Raw genomic sequence first — 16,399 nt, 5'->3', positions numbered from 1 at the left:
CTTAATAACTAAATCCCCTAGGAAAGCCAAATTCTCTTTCCTTCTGGGTTGATTAGTGCTTCCGGTGAAAAAAAGGAAAAGTCCAAAGAATTCTTCACCTGTAGCATGTAATCCTCCTTTCTGGCCCACAGCTCTTAAGAAGCAATTTTATTGAGGGTTTGCTTTGACTACCTTTCAGGCTGGATCTTCCTGTTTTCAGTCTTGGATATTTGTGGGGATGTCTGAAGTATCTATCTGCATAATCTAAAATGCTTTAGACGCTTTTTTCAGCTTCCTAGTTATTTCTGAAGTGCTCATCTTCTGATAACACTCCAAAGAAATCTTTCAAGCCTTCCTTCATGCATCAGTTCAGGGGTCAGACATATTTCACAGTACTGGCATGAGTTCATCTCTCTGGTGTTCACAGGAGTCCTTTGGGATGGAACCAGATTATTTCCTGTATTTTCAGCAGTCCTGTAAAGGAAATCTCTTGCTCGATCTGCAAAACACCTTAAAAGCAAAACCCTGTTCTATTACTTTCCCGTAACAGTTTAGTTGATTAGCAGCTGAATCACACAGTTTGCTGGGAATTCACTTAATGTTACTTCGGTTGGACATTTAAAACGACATTATAAAAATTTGTGATGTTTCTGTCAGGTCACATTCACTGAGACTTGGGAACTAGCTAAGTACTTAATGAAGTGTTTTCATACAGAAAATCATGGGCAAATTTAGGAAAGCTTGGATAAGCCAACAGATGTCCAAGTGATTATTTAAAGGTAATTTGAACTTAATCATATTGTGTTTCATGACAACATCAGGGCATGAGTTTCCCTCAAATGCTTCCCAGATTCGACTGCCAAAAATACATTAAAATAGTAATTTCTTAAGATGTACTGATAGACATGTATCCAATCCAGCAGCACATAATGCCCTATAACCATTTAAAAACAGAGTTAGACAGAATAGTTCAATTTCATTTGGCAAAGGGTTTCAGTTTGATTCAGTTGGTGTTCTGAATGATGGGTCTAAACTATGTTTCCTATAATCTCACTTCATTTTTACAAAGTAATTTTGTAAAAGTATTGAGAATTATAATTGGCAATTGACAATCAGTTATGCTAAACTAAGACATTATAACATGTTTACAATAGATTTTATAGCAACTGTATGTCCAACACAACAAAAAGAATGGCAGAACAAAGAAATTAAAACAGGAACAAAAAATAAAGATGAAAAGAGAAAAAAGATCCACATAAATTAAAAAATCAATAATGATTCAAATGTCTGGAATTATGTTAGAAATCAAAGCTGATTAGCTGCACTAAGAGCAAACTTCCATGATGGTTTTGTTGCAGTCACCAACACCTTTGCATCAGTTTTCCCATCTTTAATAAGAATATCTATCAGCACAGATGTAATGGTTAAAGTTAGATTATCTTTTGTGAAACAAAAATTAATGCCCGGAATCTTACACCTTCAAAAGGCTGTCCAATTATTAACTAGCTTATCTAATCAAAGAGATTTAAAACATAAAACATCGTGACAAGATTCTTTTAATAGATCGCAAACAGCCAATAAAAATGTTTTTCCTCACATGTGTAGGAATAAATCATTTGTATAAAATAGAAATTGCCTGCTGTGCTTTTTATGAAAATAACAGTAGCACTTCAGACAATGAAGCCGAGGGTGGGACTACTAACAGTTATAAATACAACATTAACAACGTCATTGTATTTCCCTTGACTTCCACACTTGTATCTCTGGGGAAATAAAGGCCCCGTTACTTACTAACTTGAATTCCTGTCATTGTACTTTGGGAATCAGTTGCTTGAGATGAAAACCTACAACCTATGCCTAAGGTTATCATATTTGGGGTCACTGATGTATAGTTGAAAAAAACACACTTCTTTTTCTTTTGAGAAAAGCACAGAGAGACCTGTAATAAATCAAGGTAAACAACAAACTATGTGATGGCAGTAATTGTAATGGAAAAGTTTAAAAAGTATTAAAGCTTTTTATTATTATTATTATTAAACCCCCCACGCACTGTACTGTGATAATCATATTTTCAGCCAATCCAAAGCAGTGATTTGTCAAGCTTTGCAAAAACATCAGTTCATAATTTCCTTCCCAGTATCTTTCCCTCCCTCTTGCCACTACACAGTTCACTGATGACAGCAAAATTTTAAGCAAAATGCTTATCCTCTATTTTAGATAACACGAGTGAGTAATTATCTCTCAGCATTCGCTAAAAATGTAGCCTGGGTGAGAAAGAACTGCTGCTAAACTTCTTCCATCAAGCTATAGCATTTCCTTCCCTCTGGAAACATCTCTGTATGTTTAGAATGGACTACATTAATGTCATTACACTTTAAATTGCATTATACACATATAGGCCCTGCTTGGGTTAGTGTGGAATCCTATTGCTCATGTAATAGAATGACTTGGTGGAGCCAAGCATAGTGTGGGTAAGGAAGGAATGGACCAATCCGTTTGACAAAATATGGCCACAAAAAGTCAGCCAGACTTCCAAGGTCCTGCAGTACTGACGCCGTCTAAGACACAGTCCAGTTCCTCCTCAGGTCTGTCATTAAAAAAAAAAAATATTGGAACAGTAACTGAAGAAGCAGTCACACAGGGACAGAAAGACACAAGGGCAATGGTCCCAGGCTGCTCTGTGGTGCTTCTTCATAATCCATCTGTCCTTATGGATATTATATCTATTCTTTTTCAAGAAATTCTGAAGTCCTTGAGAAAAATAAGGGAGTACAGTATCCACAGTGGTTTATTTGGGGTTTAGATATTACATATTTCTAACATCCATTTTTTTTGCTATTTCTGTTTGGTCAAAAAATGTATACCTGTTCATCTAAAGGGGAATGTCCAAATGCTGGTGTCAGTTTGATGGTGAAGTGGCAGCAACAGTTTCTTGTTGCAAGTTACTTAACTTGTATAATTAAGTCAAGGAGGAGTCTTTTCAGTTTTAGTCCCTAGACTGAGGCCACATCTGTAACAGTGAAACGAGTAGGTTTAAGTTATTCCCTGGCACTGAGGCTGAGTATCATGGGACAGACAACATCCATACAGTTCAACTCTTGGTTTTCAAGACAAAATAGCTATACTGTTTGCTGGGAATAGCTCTTGCCCCTGCTAACCCTGGAAGCATGTCCAGGTGTTGTATAAGAGGGTGGTAGCCAGCCACTAGAGCTGTGCCATGGACTATAGCATAATTCAGCTGCATGGACCTCCAAATTCCTGTGGCTAGGATGTTCCCTGGGAATGTCTAGTTCACTTATACAGGTGTAGCCAGATGTTTTTGGGACTGTAAGAAGTGCTAACTTTCTGCCACATCTGAAAAAGTCTCTGCAGTGAGAATGTAGAAGCAATAAAGACTGAAATCTTCTGTTTTGCTTTCTTCTACCTCATGCATTGCAGAAAAAGAGTAGATTCCAATCACTTTATTTTTTTCCCCCATACTGATATAGCAAGTACATATTTCAGAAGTAGCTAAGTTTTTACAGAACTATCCTCAGAATAGAACAGTTGGGGGTATTTCCCCCCATCTTCCTTGGTCTAGGACTGAGAAGGATGTGTAAGCCTTCTGTTTTCTGAGTTCTCCTTAGTCTGTCTGAGGAGCTGCTTCAGGAAGGTGCTGAGCAGCCTGGAAGACAGATGGAGCTGCACCTGTGGGTATGTATGTGAACAGATCTCACTTCACAGTGTCTCAAGGCATCACTTTTTCAACCTTGTAAGGTGTATCTGTTTGGGGCTAGAATATTTTTCTTTGACCTGTGTTCGTGTCTTCTTTATGCATGGCACAGAAAGAAGACTCTTGCTTCTTGGATCTGGCCAGCCACCCATCTTTCCTAGACATTTCAGACTCAGATGCAAAACCATTATTACATATGCATGCCTGTGCAGATGAGTGGTCAGAGCATGTTGGTAAGTCCAGAAGTACGAATTCATTCTGGAAAAAATACTGGAGTCCATGGCTATAAAAAGTGCACATCTATGGCTACAGGTGAGTGAGAATGAATGAGGTTTTCCTGTTTCAAAGAGAAAATAAAAATATTGAGTGAACAGTATGAACCTTTTAGAATGAGAAGTAAAGTTTATGAAGACATCAGAAATAAGCTGGTTTGTGAGACCAGTCAAACCTAGGCCCAAATGTGCCATTTTGTACTAAGTATTGTGAAGACCTATTGTGGCTCTTTATTTTCCAAACCAATGAAGACCAGGACACTTTGGAAATCTTGTAATTTCATATCCTGAAACCTGCAGCATCCATTGCAAACTCAGAAGAGACTGAGTGATTACCCAAACCAAACCTTTGGAATTTGCTGTGTTTGTCCATCACTATAAGAAAAGCTTTTTCAACACATATCTTTGATACTCTGTTGTTTTACATTGTACGTCCCAAACCCTTGCCCTTTGTGTCAGATGCAGACAAACAGCAACGCAAATTTATTGTATTGACAAGGCTCCAGTGGACACTAACTCCCAGCCAACAACATGTTTCACTTGGAACCAAGTCCAGATTTCAGGCCAGTTTTTTGGAGGCTGCTCCCATTTTACCATCAAGTACTTCAATAACTGATTCTGTTGTTGTCAGTTGTCTCTGTTTTTTCAAACTGGGAACCAAAGTCAGTGCTAGGCACAAAGGAGAAAAAAAAAGGGCTGAAACAATAAACATTGCAAATTCTTAGCGTATATTTCCCCTACAGAATTTGGATAATTCAGTCCTAAGTGATCCTATCTGAAATGTTGAGGAGAGGAGAGGAGAGGAGAGGAAAGGAGAGGAGAGGAGAGGAGAGGAGAGGAGAGGAGAGGAGAGGAGAGGAGAGGAGAGGAGAGATAAATCAGTTACTTCAGAAAATTCTACACATTAAACTTCACTGCTGGGGCCTTAATGTCCTAATAGAAAGGCTTGGACCTTCTCTTCAACTCTGAGGCCAGCTGGTCCAGTTCAAGTCTCTACTCATAAATGTTTTCACCTTGCAAAGAAGGGTGGCATCATTCATAGTACCTCTTGGGAAAAGACTCTCAAATGTACTCTCAAATGCTCTGACACCATATAGGCAGCTATTGCTAGACAAGCTGTGTCAAGGACTATTTAAACAACTTTAAAATACTGACAGCTGCAGAATAATGCATGAGCTCATGCTTTCCTACTGCTTTAGTTTTCTAATAACATGTGATGAAAGAGACATCTCAATTAAGAGCATTATTGCTCTAAGCTTCCTTTCTTGCCAATAGGAGATATAGGTCCTTCAGATTTCATATGGCCCAAATCTCACTCTGTATGTGTTGATTTTTCCCATTGAATCTACTGGTTCTGGGAAAACTAAACCCTAAATAAAAAGGACTCAGTTAAATTCATACATTAGGAACTAAGCCACTCCAAATTTTACCAATCATATTTAACAACCTACTTCCATTATATATTTAATGTTCTCAGGTAAAAGCCTGTCTTCAGGATTATTTCTCTGTACCTAACAAAGATAACCTAGACCATCAGATCCATTCAACTTGCTTTTTGTACAGTCATGATTTTTAGATTTTCAGATATGCTGCATAGTTTTAATCATTTTGATGTTCCATGTAGACATTTTTTATCAGATAATATTGCTTTCTATTTTTAAGTACGAAAAATGTTAGACTGTCCAAGTCCTTTCAATAATGTAGAGTATCCTACATCCTTTACTCACAACATATTTCTCAAACCTGGATTTTGTCCAGAAAAAAATACCACTAGAGCTAATTTATACCTTTTGAGATCACTGTTTTTAGCTTTAAGTTAATTGAATTCACCAAAAATATTTATTATGAAGGGCCCTATCCCTCCAGAAGCCCAGTGGGAGCACTGTCGCTAATTTCCAGAGTAGTATTGGGCCCAAATTTTTTGAATCAATGCTAAGAAAAAGTTTGTTTTGGTCCAAGCTTTTGGCTAGTTCCTTGTGCCAAAAATAGACATAAAGGAAATGTTTCCTCTTGATTATGAATATTAACCCATTTGAATCAAAGTGTGTGTTAGGCTCTGACTGTGCTTTTAGAAACAGAAACTGTACGGAACACACCATTGTCTAGAAAAAGTGTCCCAAATTTACTGGTGGCTCAAATGGTGACTCAAGTGACACATGGAGAATTAGTTGGTTAGGAAACAAATGTTAAGAAGTGGAATAAATTATGAAAGAGGCAACATGACATCATCTGCCCTTGAGTTGTTGAAAATTGATGTGACAAGACAGAGAAAGATGAGGAATCAAAAGAAATACAACAAACAGATGTAGGGAAAAAAGCTTCTCTTTTTAACCTAATTCTCCTATCCTAAACCTTCTTCCAGCTAAAACTCAGACACTGGGCTTCATCTCATCTAGATGTAAATACGCAGAAGCTTGAAAATTTATTCTGAGCTAGTTACTATATTCACCAGACTCAAAGGAGAGACAGAAGTAGATTACCCAGAAGACAAATCCTCTGAGCAATCTTATGCCCTAATGTCCAGACACAATTAATCACCTTCAGAGACAACTGATTTAATTTGTGCAAAGAAATTGTATAAAAATTACTTCAGGTTTAGCACCTACCATGCAGATGCTCAGAAATTACTCTCATGCAGAGTTCAGCCTCCAGCACACTTTTTGTGGATAAACAAGGAGATCAGGAAAAACTGAGCTCCATTTATCCAGAATCTATCCACCATTCCTTAGTCCTTGCTAAAGGTCTCATTTGTATCATACTCTTTGAGACACAACTGCAGCCCTTCACAGACATCCTGTGGCCAACCTGCAGACTCATTAAGCTATTTAGGTAGTTCTCCACCTAGCTTTAAAAAGGTATGGGCTTTTCTTCTCTATTCCACTGCTGCCAATTCCCTTACAGTTTAGGCTGTAAATGTTCCCTTGTTTTGCCAGATGACCCTTCCAGTCTGCTGCTTATCTTCTCCACTATCTGCATGAGAAGTGGATCCAGCTCTGACTGTGAGAGCTCCATCTGCTTACATTTGAGGTGAGTGGCTCACTAACTGCATGCCTTTCCTCCCTGTGTAGAAGGAAGCACCAAGGTCCACCATAACCCTATCCTCAAGGCTTCTCTAGAACTTGCAGGATATGTCTGTATCAGTAAATAGGATTAGCCAAGGACCCGAGGAGCATGGCACAACCTACTTACACACATCTAAACCCTCCTCCCACATGCCATACACACCAAAAAGATGTGGCTGTGTCCACATTTCTTACTGGAACAGTCTCTGCCATACGTTATCCCCATAACATACTCAAGCATTACCTGGTCCAACACTAGTTGGCACAGACATAACCACACTGCTGTGTTGGGGTCCTCTGAAGAATGAAGAATTTAACCTATCTGCCAGTTAATAAGAAGGATATGAAATTACTCTTTCCTGTTTGCCAAACCTTGCTCTGGAACAATAATGTAACTGCTCATGGTGCTTAACTGACTGGCATGCTCTTGAAGCAAACTACTGGCCTGGGGGGGGTAAGAAGTGGGACATGAAGCCCTCAGACATTACGATTGACTTATATTCTTAAGAACATATTCATCACTCAGCTGCTGCTAAGTGGTAGAAAACACTGATCACACATTTGCAGCTTACATGAAAAAATTAGGGAAGGAATCCATTTCTCTAGCTGTTGCCTTTCTTTTTATTCTAAATGCAAGAAATATATATGCTGGTTTCCTGTTTCACCTGTTGAGTCTGTTGGGCTTTAAAATGTTAAAAGGGGCAAAGGGACTGCTGAAAATAGGAACTGCAAAATTTATTATGAGAAAGGGAGTAGACTGTATCTTTTTTTACCAGTGAAGACAAGCACAGAGACACATCGGCAGGCTCGTTGCTGAAGTATAACAGTGTTAACTAATCCCTACTGTCAATAAGCAGCAGTAAATCTGCCCCTCTGCACTTATCAGTCCATAATATGGGTTTAAATTTAGCAGGACTTAATTTTAACATTGGTACATTTGTACTGGCAAGATACTTTTGGCAAGTTGGATGTTACTACAAAAACTAACATACAGCAGAGAAAATGACAATTGCATTCTTAAATGTTACAACATCTTATCTTTGCCCTAATTCTCATGGCTTTTTGCTCTTTGCATCTGGACTTCTGGCATAATGCAACTATGAAAGCAATGTGCATTTCAGTCAAGGGATTCAAAGGATGGATTGCATCAATCTAAATGCACAGGAATCATGTCTGAGGGATGTAACTTGTATTTAACCAGGAAATTCCCACTAAAATAAAGTGTCTTGTTTGCAAGGGCATTCTGTGTCTAAAATAGAGGAAGGAGTGATCCTCACTCACGTCATTGGAGTAGACAGGCAAGGCATTTGTAGTGAGGACACAGGCTAATGGGTTATCATTCTCTTATATTTAATCTAAAAATACAACTTTGGTACTTTATTTTTAACATAATAGGAGCAAGATCATTCTGCTGACAATGAACAGAAGTAGGGGAAATGGCTTAGATATAACGAAACCTTCTTTGACATTTCACCCAAATTAGAATGACCCTTTTGGAAGCTGCAATATTTGCACTTGTTTTTCTTCACCATCATTTAATTTTCTTCCTCTAATTCTAACCAGAAACATAAATGATGACTAACCAAGTGAAAGATAGTTATTGCACAGTTTCAGTCCTGACTAGAAACAAAAATGTAGAAATGGCCATAGACTGAATCTTCAGCAGGTCAAAGCTGCTTCCAAAAAGCACTCTGAGCTGCCTTTTCTAACCCAAACTGAATGCATACCCCAGTTCAGCTGAGGTAATACAATACTGGGAATTTATGTGCAGTTACTTTGCACATTTTGCATGGTCCCATTTTCTAAAAGACAACTGTGTGTGAATGTCAAACACACCAGAGAAGAAGGACACGGTGCACAGAAGTAAACTCATTAATAATTTGATCTGTTGTGCAGATTAATGAACATAGGAAGACAAAGGTGTGCTAGAGTTGGGTTTGTAGGTCACCAGGAGACTGGCGTGGTGGAGAATGAGAAATGAGCAATAAAAACCAGGAATGGAGAGAATGATGCAAGGCAGAAGAACATTGAAAACAGCAAAATCTACTTGTCATTTCTCAAGATGCTGTATATTTATGAAATTTAAGGACATTCTCAGTATCTGTAGGATACCCTGGAGAATGTATTCCCTGCTTACAAAGGGTCTTTAGCAAGATAGACTCATACGGACTTGCAGCTAAGCTTAGAACAAGTTTCTAAGACTCTCTCACCTGTTTTTATAGTCCTTCTGGAACCCAAAGCTGAAATTCAGCACAGAATTAAAGACACTACATTTTGCCTACTTACTAGAGAATCACAGCCCTTGCTCAGTTATGGTGAAAAGACTATAAATATGTCCAGCTTCATGAAGGACTCAGAGGAGATGTAAGCCTCTGCAAACAGAAAAGGAGCAAGATAAGTTTTCAGAGGTAAAAAACAAAACTGTGGAAGAAAGGTCAGCAAATTTAATCCAGTAAGAGTAGATAGGAAGAGAGCAGCAATGTTTGAATATTAGTCTTGTCAGATAGATATCTGACTCATGCTGTTAGCCTGCAAATCTGTGAATACAGACATCTCTCTGGACCTTGGAATACATTCATGTCATATTCAAAAGCTTTCCAACAGGACAGTTGGAGAAGACACCAGAGGGCTGCTCTGAGAAGGAGCAGTATTCTATGGCTGTGCTTTCCAGTAAAGTTCACATTGTTCTATGGAAAGATTTCAATAGATGATGTCAAGGCTACAGAAATTACATGAGATCTTACACAGAGATATGCCACAAGAAGGATTTCAATGCCTGGATGAAAAAGCTGAAAAGATCAGGGAAATGTGAAGAAAGTAGCTTTAGAGAACAGTTCACAAAGAAAAGGGGATAGAGCAGAAACCAAAAGGCTACAACTGTACCCTAAGCAAAGTAGGGGAAAATGAAATTTGCACTGAGATAGTGCCATAATAGGGAAACTTACTTGGGAGCAAAATAAATGCCAGTAACAGAAAGTTTCCAGCTTAAAAAAAAAGTGGTGCGAGGAGTTTTAAGGAGTTAATTTCTGACTGATGTTGGGGAAAATATGATTTTGCAGGCCTGGAAGCTTAAAAGAAAGAGATATAGGTACTCTTCTCTAGCAACGCAGAGAAAGAAGGAAGGGTCATGAAGGGGAGGTCAGGAAAAAAAATATACCTAAAGGTCAAGGATGGGGAGAGAGCTAAAAACAAGTTAGGGAGAACATTTCCCTGGAGAAATCAAAATGTATTTTTGATCAGGAAGTAGCTGTGGATAGTTCCTCTTGAAACAAGAATGCTTCATTTCCTGGAGATAAAAAATAGATTGCTGTTGGGAGCAAGGAGGTCCACTTCAGAGAATGGTGGCTTGATCTGAGAATAAATACATGACCAGGCTACTAGAGCATCTACAAAGGCAGACTCAGAAACAAGCAAGGTGATATTCTGTTAATGGTTGCAAATGGAGTGTGTGTCCCAAAGCACAGGTCAGTGCAACCTGGGTACAGGAGTTCTGGGCTACTCAGTACAAAAGAGATATGGAGCTACTGGAGAGATTCCATCAAAGGGCCACAAAGATTATTAAGGTATTGAAGCACCCCTCTTATAATGGCAGGTTGAGAGAGCTGGGACTCTTGATCCTAGCAAAGAGAAGGCACAGGGGGTGATCTTATTAATGTATATCAATACGTGAAGAGGGGGTGCAAAGAAGATGGAACCTAGCTCTTTTCAGTGGTGCCCAGTGACAGGACAAGAAGCAGTGGTCACACACTGAAACACAGGAGATTTCCTCTGAACATCAGGAAACACTTTTTTACTGTGAGAGTGACTGAGCACTGGTGCAGGTTGCCCAGGGAGGTTATGGACTCTTCATCCCTGGAGATATTAAAAAGCCATCTGGACACAGTCCTGGGCAGCTGATTCTAGGTGGCTCTGCTTGAGAGGGGAGACTGGACCAAATGACCCCCAGACATCACTTCCAATCTCAACCATTATGTGATTCTGTAAAGAGTGGATAATACCTGAGGCTACCCAATCTACTCAACGGAAGGACCAGAGACAGCAGGAGATGTCACACAAACTCACAGCATTCAAAAACCAAAATAAATTTTTAAAATAGATAACAAACAAACAAACAAAACCACAAAACAACAACAAAAAATAAACAATAACAAAACAACAAAAAAACCCACAACAAAACAAACAAACAAAAAAAAACCAAAACAAAAAACCTCAAACACAACAAAACAAAACAATCTGGGAGATGAAAGATAAAAAAGCAAAATAAGAAAGAGTCCATTGTGTAGCAACAGAGTGGTCTGGTTCTTATGGAGGACTGGAAGGTTGCAAGTCAATACCTGCATGGGTTATGTTAAGAGATTATTTTAATAGCAGCCATGCACCTGAGCAAAAGAACCCACTTTTGCCTTTATGCTCAGATTTCCTAGTGTGTCAAAGTAATGTAAAATGTATTTGGAATGGAAGGAAACATTCTGAAGCCAGAATCATCCTAGTAATGTCAATAACAAAGTGAGATTTTGAGGCTTCTTCCAGAGGCCACCTTCTATAAACAAACAGCATCTGAAGAAAGAATTCCTGCTTTCCCTTGAGTAACAGCATATAATCCTCTAGCACTAAATATAGATGTATATGAAACTAACATTCACAGTTTAAGCCTTTACCATATAAAGGGAGAAGTCACGTTACTCCATGATCACAATTTTTTTCAATTGGTGGAGTCTCGATTTTGCTGCAAAATGTGCAAGATAACAACATATGCCTGTTTTCAGTATATTAAGGACTGTATTTGATGTGGTCCTGAGAACACATGCATCTCATGCACCTATAGTAACTACAGAACACCTATGTAGAATGCAAATCCTCCAACAGTACCTTGAAAAATGTAGTTAATGTAGTCATCTTGTCAAGCAGCTGCACTGATTTTTAAAAATGTTATTTTGGTTCATTAGAAATGGACCTCTCAAATACCTCCTACCAAAAATGTAATGTCCAGTAGTACTAGTAGCCTTAGGAACATGCTAAAAAGTATCAACAAGCTGCAGTCTTTGCTGACCTGAAGAGGAGAGTGCTCTGACCTATGGATTGAGAGCTGCTGAGCTACCCAGCCATTTTCATGGCCTGCATCCAAAACTGAGAAAATGGCTGAACACTGGTTTTCTTTCACAATGCAACATTTATTAGAAATAAAAGTGAAGAGCTTCTGTAAAGGTCTGATCAGCAGGGATGTCTTTGCACATATAGGGTCTTATTACGTCTGACAAGAGAAAAACTTAGGGTCCAAGGACATGATGTAAATTTGTACAAAGCCTTTTCTAAGTCTCTATAAGCATTTCAATAGCTGCCAGCCATCCACATACAAGGTACTCCTACCTCTTGGGGTATCTAAACACTCTCCTGCTTATTTCCCTGGGTAAAAAATTACTGCATTCTGTCAGTGCAGTTTGGTGACAGTCATAAAATCACAGAATCATTTAGGTTGGAAAAGACCTTTAAGATCACTGAGTCTCCTCAAGTGAACAACTCTCACCTTAGAAAGGGAAGTGTCTCCTTCTTCAGGCTGATCAGAGGATCCCAGGGACTATGCTAGTTGTTAGGAAGCTGCACAGGAGAAGCCCCAGTGCCTCCTGACAAGAACTGTCTTTCATCACCACTACTTAGGGCTGATCCCACAGTAACAGATTTGATTTGGAGCTATAGGTGGAACCATCCTGAACAGGGGCAAGCATGAAGCAGCCATGAAGTCTGAGGACAGCCAGCTGTCTAGCACCTGAGATCTCTCTCTGGCCTTCTTTAGTTTCATGGCGTGGATTTCTTCATTCTAGCGATTTTTTAACTTGAATGGTTTTATTGGTGTCCAGCTTATCAGCACGATTTAAAGTCAGTACATGGTGATGAGTTCATTCTATCCAGATGAACACTGTGTTTGTACTACATGGCCACACTTGCAGAAAAGCACGGATGAGTGAATCACTACACCTCTTGTTGAGGTCAAACATTTTGTCTGGAAATGAATTTAATCCAGACTTGAAAGGCTTGCCTGGAGTTATTTCCGTGCAACAACATAAACAATGTATAGCCAGTTATCACCTCCTTTGTACTAATGCACACATTTCCCAGCAGAAAAATTGACCTTTTTTTTTTTTTTTTTTTTTTTTTTTTTTTTTTTTTTTTTTTAAATCTGATCTTATCTAGGCTTTCTGGGAAATTCTGATCCCAGTGCCTGCTACAACTGGAATGTAAAAGTAAACTCAATCACCTTTATTCTATTGAAGGAGCACAGAATGAAGTTTCTTTAATAATTTCAATAAAATTCAGAAATACTGCTCTTTACAACCTGCAGGTACATTCCCAAACCCATCTTTCCAGCTTTTCCCTCAATACACGACAATTCAGTGTATTTTATACCTCAAGTTAATTACATGCTGCTCTATTATATTCAGAACTTTAACTTACCTTGTGATTTGCTGATGCTGAATAGGAAGAATGAGGGGAACAAGTTTTACCAGGTGGCATATTATTTTTAAACTTCAAGTTAGATGGGAAAATAACATTTCATTTAGCAACTGAAATTTGACTCACTTAAGGGCTTGAACTTCATTCTACATAAAAATCCTTCACCTCGTAAATAAGGACTATAAGAGAAAGAGAAACGTCTTCTTAGTATAGATTTGATTGTCTTTCCTTGTATTGCATTTTGGTGTTTTAAGATAAAATATGGCATCATTTACAAAGTAATCTACATTGAAACAGGTATCTACACGCAAACCTTATGATTCATTTGTAATGGCAACTGTTATTGTTTTATTATAAGCTTTTATGATAAAACAAATACTGTTCCACTTTTTCAAGAACTAGGTATAACATCAATACACTGCAGCTGACACAAATGCACTGTAATTTATAGAAGCTGCTTAGTTTTGTAGAAGAAGAGGCAAAGCATAGCTACACATCACACTAAAAACAATTGTGTATTTTTGCATAAGTTTACACTAAGTGTGAAAAAATGAGACAGATAATGTCATTCTTCTGTGTCATCTGTCTGGTATATAAACGTGCAGCTACAAAACTGCAATGCCCTAATTTCTCAAAGCATGTTTCTTCCTTTAAAATTGCCACTGCTGATGTTTCTGTGGTAACTTCTGATACACAGAAAGCTATTTTCTGACTTCAATTCGCCTCCTGCATCTAATGCATGGCTCCCACTGTGACAGCTATTCTTCCTTTTCATCCAAGACTTGTCCCAGTTAGTAGGCAAATTTCCATCAGACTCAATAAAAAGAAAAGCAGGCCTGATGGTGCAGAATTCCGAGGCTACTTAGTTACTGAAAAGTGTAAACAGAAAATTAATGAGATTTGCAAAAGTGCCTGCAATCTCATGATAAAATCCCCATTGATTCAATGAGTATAGCATGATCTAAAATATAGAGTCCTGTCATGTGTTTCATGAGCTTGTTAATGAAAGGGTTTTCTGATGACCAGTTCTCATAATTCGTACTATGCACAACAGAATAATCTTTAGTCTTTCTGTTAAAAATCATTCTGATGGTGATGCAAGTTATCCAGACGATTTACTTTCTGTGTGGCACTCCAGAGAAAAAAAAAAGTCAGAACATTACTGGTCATTGATGAAAATGTTGCATCTGACTTATAATTAAAATAATCACTGGGTGTCATTCATAGAAATGGTAATAGCCAGTGGATTGGAACGTAAGTGGAAGTGCAGAACATAATAAAATGAGTGTCAAGACAGTCTGGACGATCTTTCAGGCAGTGGTTCAACTTTCCCAGTTTCATACAAAAGTGAACATTCCATAGGACAAAGAGTACTTCTGCTTTCTAGAAAAAATGAAATAAGTAAGTAAATAAATAAATATTGATGCACTAGCAGCAATTTGCATAATCTTATATAATGAATTCCATAGAGTTCAGTAAGGAATTTATTTCATAGCTTTGTTAGCAAAGGCCACTTAAGGGGCACCAGTCTATTATATTTACAGATGGTTTTATCTTGTTGCAATCTAGCTTAATCTTGTTAGTTTCTTCTTGATTTAAGCTAGTGTTAATTTGCCAGGATATCCACTATGCTCTCAGTGTTTAATACAGTATTATCTTAATCCTTACACAAATTTCTGTGAAACTGTGCTTTCCTTTACTTTTTCACTAATTAAAAGAGACCTCAGCATAAGCTCTTTTTAATTTCTCAAATACTCTAATCTCTGAAAAGCCAGAGTAGAAACAAAAAGGGTGGTAAACTTAGCTAGTTTTATTTCCTTGACTATCCCATCATTTCCGTGGAACAGTCAACTTTTTCATTATTGTTTTTTTTTTGTCTTAATCACCAGTAATTATAAAAAAAGCTGGTTCAGACAAACTGCTGGCAGCCAGAAGCAATGTAGATGCTTTGTCACACAGACCCATTTTGAGCAATAGTACAGGGTAATTCTGCTTCAGGCAACAACAGCTACTTTGGAGTTATGTACATACTAATCTTATTACTAAAATATCCTGGCGCTAAATAGGTATTACTAAAACTTCTGAAGCTGAAGCAAGGGGCAGCAATGGTGTTGCTACCAAACAGTAGCAAACACATCTTGTGGAGTTGGGCTGACAAAAAAGCTAAGCAAATATATCTCAGGGTAGTCACAATCTGTTTCTTGGTAATCAGGACCAGCTTTGAAGCCTCTGATACTTAGCAAGACCCTTGCAAGTAAAAAGCGTTTCAAGAGAAAAGTTAATGTTAGTTGGCAAGAGTTTCTAATAAAAATCAAGACTGCATTTAGGAAAACACTGTTTACTTAAAGATCGCTGAATTGGAAACTGAGAAAATGCAGATGTGAAAATTGAAAATGCTTGAAGCCCCCAGGACTCAGAACACTATAAAGTTAATTCAGTGTTCACACTTTTGTCATTGGTGGCAGAATCACCCCAGTGCTGCAAAACACGGTCTGAAAAAAGCCTGAACCTGAAAAGATCAGTCTTCCAGCTGGAGTGGGCTCAACCTCCAGCTACCCTCATACAGTTTAGAAGTTACTGTAATGCCTTTATTTCACAAATACCACAGTGTAAAACGGGGAAGAGAAATGAGTGTGTCAGCTAAATTAGGAAATGTGTCAAGAGTGATTAAACAGGAAAGGTGCTTGATGTGGCAGACTTTTAAACGAAGAAGATGGAGATGTGAACAGGAATCTAAATGAGGGCAGGAAAAGGCTGTCTGCAACAGCGGCTCAAGAAGACGGTAGCAGGAGATGCTGGAAAGATGGGCTAGATCGGTCCAGCAATTTTAGGGAGAGGTTTGAAAGAAACATTCGGTTTTCAGTGTTTGCCCCTATGGGTATGTTAATAATGCGGGTGAGCGGGTCACTTGTGTAATGAAGAAG

Source organism: Apus apus, chromosome 1, assembly GCF_020740795.1.
Source record: "Apus apus isolate bApuApu2 chromosome 1, bApuApu2.pri.cur, whole genome shotgun sequence".
Lineage (NCBI taxonomy): Eukaryota > Metazoa > Chordata > Aves > Apodiformes > Apodidae > Apus > Apus apus.
The sequence above is the reverse complement of the archived record's forward strand: the minus strand, read 5'-3'. Positions refer to the sequence as shown.